This window comes from Prionailurus bengalensis, chromosome C2, assembly GCF_016509475.1.
Source record: "Prionailurus bengalensis isolate Pbe53 chromosome C2, Fcat_Pben_1.1_paternal_pri, whole genome shotgun sequence".
Lineage (NCBI taxonomy): Eukaryota > Metazoa > Chordata > Mammalia > Carnivora > Felidae > Prionailurus > Prionailurus bengalensis.
Window position 1 is genome coordinate 50,144,858 of NC_057350.1, and position 8,005 is coordinate 50,152,862.

Consider the following 8,005-nt stretch of genomic DNA (forward strand, 5'->3'; position numbering starts at 1 on the left):
TGATGAGGATTAAAGAGTACTCTTGTGATGAGCACAGGTGTTGTATAGAAGTATTGAATCACTCTAGTGTACATCTGAAACTAATATAGGAATATTACACTTAATGTTAACTAACTTGAATTTAAATAAAGAAAATAACACTTCTTAATCCACAGTTGTCATGTCAGTTAATCCACACTTCTTTTACTTGGGCTTCTTTGATCTCTACTTGAATATGGACATACTTTCAAAAATTTTCCACCTATAAACTCTGGGATCCAGTTTCTTCAAGAAATGTATTTTAAGGCCATGCTTAGGGTCAGAGTGGACGGATCTGTCTGGTTCTGTATTATAGTTCTTTCTCACAGATTTAAACACAATTCTGTGAGTAAAGCAAACCACATATTTACTGTGAGGTATTTCCAATGATATGGGTCTATAGAAAAAACCCCGTTGGGCTGTACCTCGAATGGAGTGAGGTTGTTGTTGTTGTTTGTACTTGCACATAAAAGTGTCCCGATAGATATACCTGAGGATTTGGCTTAGGTGTGGCCCCATGAACCTCAATTGTGTATGTTATGAGACTATCTCTGTGTCATGAGTGGTATCTTCCTGCTCTGAATCAGAAATTCTGGAGGTGAAACCCAGAAGCCTATGCTTTAATAAGGCAGGTGATTGTGTTTTTGATTGTGTTTGAAGATCACTGAACTAAGTATTTTAAGCAGATGTGTAATTTGTAAACTCTTGTGTTTTCTTAGGATTCTCCGATATAGAATAATAAAATAGTTATTATAGTGATAAGGTGATTCACAATGTAAAGAACTCACTGAAGACATGTTCATGATTTTGACTTTTGGTTTTGCAAAGCAATATCATTGCTAATAAATTGTTTTGCTTATGGTAGGGAGTTACCCGGTTGCGTGTGTGTGTACCCCCAACTTGGAAACCTCATTGCCATTGGACAACCTGGCAGAAGTTGTCTAAGTCAGGTTGGAGGATTTGGGAAAAATTTTCAGGGCAGGGTTGTCAAGCCCTTGACCCCAGAGGATTTTACCTATGGTAGTTTTTATGATGTGGACTTAGGAAAAGGGAGAGGGTGTTAACATAGGTTCTTTCAAAGGCAGACTTTTTATCTCTCTCTCTACTAATTCAGTACTCAGCTGCCCTCTGGTCTGATCACAGTTCCGTAGTTCCCTGAGAATCAGTTGTTAAGCCTTTAATTATGATTGCTTTGAACTTGTTTGAGACTCTGATGTCAAAGTTCTCCTATTAAGGTTTTTGATCACAGTTTTCTGTCTTAGTTTGCCCTGTGTAGTCACATATTGCTGCATTTCTGTTCACACAATGGCAGCCTCTCTCTTCTTGGTGCCTTCTGTTAAGTGATGATAAATGTTTTCTATCCAGCCCCAGAAGATTCATAACTTGCTGTTACTTACAGAGGCCTCCTAAAGCTTGGAGGAAGCTGAAGCCTAGGGCAGGTTTTTAATTTATTTCATTCATTCACTTGTTCCTCAATACTTATTGAGTACCTACTATGTGCCCTTAGGCCCCATTTAATAATGGCAAAAACATGATTGGAATAAAGGAATCGTAACTCCTATACTAGTACTCTTGTCACTATCCTCTTTCTTAAGTGGCATTAGAATAAAAAAAAAGAAACTAAATAAAAAGCAATGAAACACAAATAAATAAGAAAAGGAAAGAAAAAAGAGAAAATAGCAAAGACAAAAAGTCAGTTGGGAGCTAAGTGCCTCTGGATGGCTATGCACACACATTTACTTTTCTGTCTCCAAAGTTCCATTTGAATGAGTGAATAAATATAAAATTAAGAAAAAACAATGTAACAGCAGGAAATGTAAAGGTTGATATCAGCAGAAGCAAGAAATTTCTGGAAGATATAAAGCATATGAGATTAGATCCATGGGGTAACCAGATAGAACTGATAACTGCAGTTAATACAAATGAAAGAGATTAGTATTGGAGGAAGAAGGGAATTTTATTTTTGTTTTGTTTTTTGAACACAACTTTGGGAAAACCCCTAGATCATAATCATTAAGAGCTAGAGGCAGGAATCATCTACTGGACACTGAATAGGAAGATCAGTAAAACCGGGACATTCCAAGCACTTGGAAAATGCATACCCACATAACTCTCGCAGAGCTGGCACAGTTTGAGAACTAATAAATGTATTTTGTCACTGGTAGTAAGAAGGGACATTTAAACTGAGTATTGGAGCTAAAAAGAGAAGTTGGGTGGTATCAGCTGCCAGCGGGGTAATATCAGCTGCCAATAGGGTAAACTTTCCCACATCCTGACAGCAAACTCCTACCTTCTTTAACAGAGAGGTATCTCTGATAACAGGTCTAAGCTCACTTATCATAGCCTTGGGTTTTGTCCTTTGCAATCAAATTCAGTATCAGGGAACTGTGACCTTCACACTGGCCATGTGTATCAGTTATCCTAATCTGTCACTTATAAACAAACATTTAAGAGTCTTCAGAAAAATAATGGCATAAAAATGAGTTACCAACTTTAACAAATCAAAATGATTCTTGCTGAAATCGAATTACTAGAGAAATATAGAAAAGATGGCTAAAACAATTTAGTATCTTCAGAGAGATTTGAGGGGACACAATATTCATATGACTATAATACACTGCTAAGAAAAAGTGAAGTGTAAGAATTTATAGAAATTAGAAAACATTGGGGTGCCTGGGTGGCTCAGTCATTTAAGTGTCCGACTTCAGCTCAGGTCATGATCTCTCACTTCATGAGTTTGAGCCCCGCATCAGGCTCTGTTCTGACAGCTCAGAGCCTGGAGCCTGCTTTGGATTCTGTGTCTCCCTCTCTCTGCCCTTCCCCTGCTTCCTCTCTGTCTCTCTGTCTCTCTGTCTTTCTCTGTCTCAAAAATAAATAAACATTAAAAAAAAAAATTAGAAAACCTCTACATGATTGTTGAAATAAATGTAACAGGGCAACTGATGATGTAGAATAGAAAGTTCATAATTCCCTAAAGCTTCTTCATATATATTGATAAGACCAGTCACTCTGGAACTAATTTTCTTTCAGAAAAGTGTCACTTGAATAGACACAATTAACCCAATGCCTGGGTTAAAGGGGATAATATGGACTTCTTTGGTTGACAAAGGCTCACTGTAATCTGACTTCAGAATGCTCAGTTGATTACTGGAAAGAAGATGGAAATATTTGCATAGGGAAGAAGAAATTATCCAAGAGGAAAGATCAATTCTTTCCCTTTTGAGGTTTAATGTCTTTAGTACCTCTCTGGCTGACTAGGTCTGTGAAAAGTCCAGCGGCATAAAAGGCACCAAGTTTCTCAGGGAGGAACTCACCGTGGGAGTAAGTAGAATCTGGACAGGTGTGCAAAGGTCAACATTATAGTGAAAGGTTAACTTGGGGAGTGTTATGTATGGGCTGTCATGCAGCGGCTACAAGAAATATCCATGAGCCCAACCACCTTGGCAGATTAGTCAGGGTAGCAAATAATGACAAAGTTTGTATGTGAGCTGAAAGAGCTATATTCTTGGAGTTTTGATCATCAGAGAAATTTGTGCAAGGGCTTGTACCTGTGTAGGCAAAACAGTAGTAATGGATAAAGTATCATAATAGTTTTCAAAAGTGTTCCTGTTGTAAGTGACAAAAGGAGTCGTATTATCAGACTCCTCACACTCAAGTTCTCCCTGTCAGTTGATTGATGAAAGAACTGGGGCAAACTTTTTGGGTTTCTGTGAGATTTAGGGAAAAGAAAGATTATCTCCAGAAAGGTTTAGTTGTCAGAAAAATTGAAAAATACAAAAGATGTGACTAAATTCATACTCCCCAACAGCTGAAGTTAATCACACTAATTACCTAAAAATTTCAGTTGAAAAACTGAATAGTAGAATATGTGTGGTTGAAAACCAAGTCAGTTTTACGGAAGATCAAGCCCAGAAGTTTCCTCAGAATGTAGTGTGAACAGAGATGAAAATTGTGGAGCTTGGAAGAAAGGATGTCATTCAGTACATGAGGTACAAATAATCACAAGGCTGGTGAGATGTTCAGAAATCCCAGTATCTACCCAGTGAAACATTTATAAGGAGTAACTGGAGGGGATAGAAGGAAAGATACAATCACAGTCATAATAAAAGAATACTTTTGTGTTTTGTATTAGTGTTTTAATTAAAAAAACAAAAACAAAAAAAAAACAGGGGCACCTGGGTACCTCAGTCTGTTAAGCATCTGACTCATGATTTTGGCTCAGGTCATAGATATTGTGGTTTGTGAGTTTGAGCCCCGCATAGTGCTCTGTGCTGACAACATGAAGTCTGCTTGGCATTCTTGGTCTCCCTCTCTTTCTGCCCCTCTTCTGCTTGTGCTCTCTTCCTCTCAAAAATAAGTAAATAAATATTAAAAAAATAAAAAAATAACAAGTGTTAGCAGAAATGTGGAGAAATTGGAGCACTTGTGCATTGTTGATGAGAATGTACAATGGTGGAGTCACTGTGAACAATGAGATGTCAATTCCTCAAAAACTTAAACAGAGAATTATAATAGGATCCAGTGATTTAACTTCTGGGCATATACTCTAAATCAATGAAAACAAGAACTGGAACAGATGTTGTACACCTATGTTCATGGCATTATTCACAATAACTAAAAGGTACTCACAACCCATGTCCATTATTGGATAAATGGATGCATAAAATATGGCATGCATACAATGGAAAATTCTTCAGTCTTAAAAAGGAAGGAAATGCTGATATATTCTACAGCATAGATGAACCTTGAGGGCATTATGATAAGTGACATAAGTCAGTCACAGAAGGACAAATACTGTATGACTCATGAGGTTCCTATATTCATCAAACAGAAAGTAGAATGGTGGTTTCCAGAGGCTGGAGGAGGGAGGTAATAGGGACTTGGTGTTTAACGGGCGTAGTGTTTCGGTTGGGCAGGATGAAAATGTTCTGGAGGTGAATGGTGGCGATGGTTGCACAAGGCAGTACAAGGGAGAGGCACAGTGAAGGGGTTAAGAATGTGGGCCTTCATTTGAGTCCTGACAGTACCACTTATTAACTCTGTGCCCTTGGGCAAGTCAATCACTAATTTCTCTGTACCTCAGTTTCCTTGCCGGTAAAGTATGAATAATCATAGTAACTACCTCATGAGATTATTTTGAGGACTTTATTATTAGTGAGAATAGCATGAAGAAATAGTACAACTCTGTGGTCTAATTTGGAAAAGATCTATTAAAATTTAAAATGCACTTACCCTCTGGGCAAGAGAACAAGACCAAGCATGCAGATGCGGTTCCAGACTTTGCTCCCATCACACCTGCTAACATTCCATTGACTGACTCATATGGCCATAGGAGAGACGGGAAAGTCATATGGCAAAGGATGTGAATACAGGGAGCGGTAATGGATTAGGGCCATGAATGTTACATATTGTCACCAATCTACTTTTTTTCATAGTTGTGACTTGGGGAGAAAAACCATATAAACCAAACATATACATGAGGATTTTTAGGACATTGGGCTTATTGAGAACAGTGTAGATATTAGAATTACACTAGTACCCCCAAGGCCCAAAAGGAGTGTCTGTAAAATAGCTACATGCTTAAAAATGTTAGATGAAATAATAAATTATTCATTCATTCATTCAAAGAGAGCCTTCCTTAACCAGAATGATCCCGTGAGAATGGGATGCTGGGATCCTCCTTCCAGTTTAGATGTCTGTGCAGCATCTAAAGGAGGATGTTAAGGAGAGGTGAAGAGTTAAAATATCTATGGCAAACCTATTTATATGCACGTGTATATTTAAATGTATATATCTATACCATATACAGCTATATAATTTGTCTTAGTCTCCTATCCTCAATTAGTAAAAAATAAAATGAATGCATAATTGTGAGATGTGCTTTTTCTGATTCTAGGAAGGGGTTTGGGAAGTTTATAAGTAGTGGAAAGTGCTCTTGATGGAATACTCTGGATTGGCTTTTTGCCTTAGGTCTGCCACTAATGAAAGATAGAATATTGAACAAGTTCTTTAACTTGTCTGAGTGACAATTTTTTTATCATTAAAATTGGGCTGAAGGATCGCTAAGATTCTTTTCAACCCTAAGGATTTAAGGAGGAAATTTAAAAAAAAATGGCAAAATGACAACAGTATAGATGGGAATTCATTGAAACACATTTTGTAAAATTAGAAGCAGCAGCTGATTTATAAGAAGCAATAACATGTTCTCTAAAATGATTAATTATAATTGAGCAGTTACTATTGATATAAGGATGGCTATATCTCATGAATAAAATTGTGAAGCCCATTCCAAGCCAGTGTTCTGTTTTTAAGCAAAAAGGAACAGCAAGGTGTTTCAAATTTTTAAAAATCAGTGCTAGATGAATTATGAATAGAAAAAACTAAAGATTATAAAGCTTACACTAGGTTATAAGTTACTGACTAATCTCTGATTCAAAGTGACATACTAAAGTAAGAAAATATGAAATATCATAGTAGCTTTGCCCTAAGATGTATCCTTTCTACTCGACAATACTTCCTGTATTGTGTTATGGGAGAGTATAGTTACCATTTGTTCCAAAAACTCAAAAGGCTATGGCTGTCTTCCAAACATCTCTACCTTCCTCTAAGAAGCAGTTATAAATCCACAATCCACTAATGTATATGAATATATATTCCACTAATGTATACGAATATACATTATAGATTAGGTTTATATATACAAAATGACTTACTTCAACTAGGAGTAGCAATATATCACATCTTCTTTATTTTGCCAATTGAACATTCAAGCTACAACATGTCCTTCTTAGCAGGAAGTCCAGCATCTCCTATTTGAGAGTTCCTCCTTCCTGCTGTACCAAGTTGTTCAGGTGGCTTTCTCAGACCAAAGGCTGTCAATCGTATTTCCAAGGTAATTGTAAATTTCCATTGGTCCTTTACTTATGGTTTCTCATTGCCATATTATGTCCTCTATTGAAGATTTGTTTTACTCAGTTAAATAGATGTTCATCACTTGATGGTGATTCATTTCTAGTCTAAGCCTCTACACTGACTTTCCTATATACTTAGGTTCAATGTATAGTGTCTGATCAAGATTCTGCATTCTAGAGTCATGTGGACTGGATTTGAATTTGCCTATGCTTCTTTTTGGTTGTGTGACTTAACCCAAGTTATCTAACTTTTCTAGTTTCAGTTTCCTCACCTATAAAATAAAAATAATAATAGAATTTCTCAGAGTTGTTATGAAAATTAAATGAGATAATATATAACATGCAGAGTACCTGACACCTACAAGATTTATAGAAAATGTATGTTCCTGTTACTTTTATGACTACTACTGGAAGTAATACACTGAAGGTGTAGCAAAATTGCAAGATTGTTGTGATTCAGAGCTAAGTGTTTCCATTATTTACTTCTTGGAAGGAGCCTGGGATCCCTATGCAAGTTAGTCTGCCTTTATCCCAGGACTCTGTATACCAAAGTAATTGACCTCCTAGTTGAATGTTTCTCTAAGAAAAATGGGCAAAGGTGTGAGCAGGCAATTCATGGAAGAATAAGCTTGAATGGCCTATAGATATAATCTCACTATCCCTGAGGAAAATAAATTTAAGATAAAAATGAGATAATATTCTATGCCCAACAGATCTGCAAAAATAAATTTCTGATAATATCAATCGTGAGGGTGTGGAACAATTGTGCTCCTCATGTGTTGTGCGTGAGTGGGTAAATCGTTGTAGCCACTTTTGGTTCACAGTATCTCTAAGTAGTAGGGAATGGACAAATAGAATGTGATTTATTTATGAAATAGAACACTACATAGTATTGAAATGAATGAAGCACGTGTGTGTGTGAACACTGATACATCTAAAAAATATAATGTTGAATAAAAAAAGTTGGTATAGGATAAAGTACACCACTTATGTATACTTATTGAAACACAAATATGTACACAGTCATATGAAACAGAAATATTAAAACATGCAGGCTAAAGATAAACACCAATCTT

At 36.5% G+C, this 8,005-nt stretch overlaps 1 non-coding gene across 1 annotated transcript; it reads right to left on the bottom strand.

Moving 5' to 3' along the window:
* Positions 1-321: 321 nt before the first annotated feature.
* Positions 322-449, bottom strand: LOC122492523. Its single transcript, XR_006299695.1, has one exon. It is a non-coding gene; the product is annotated as a small nucleolar RNA SNORA18 (small nucleolar RNA).
* Positions 450-8,005: the final 7,556 nt, after the last annotated feature.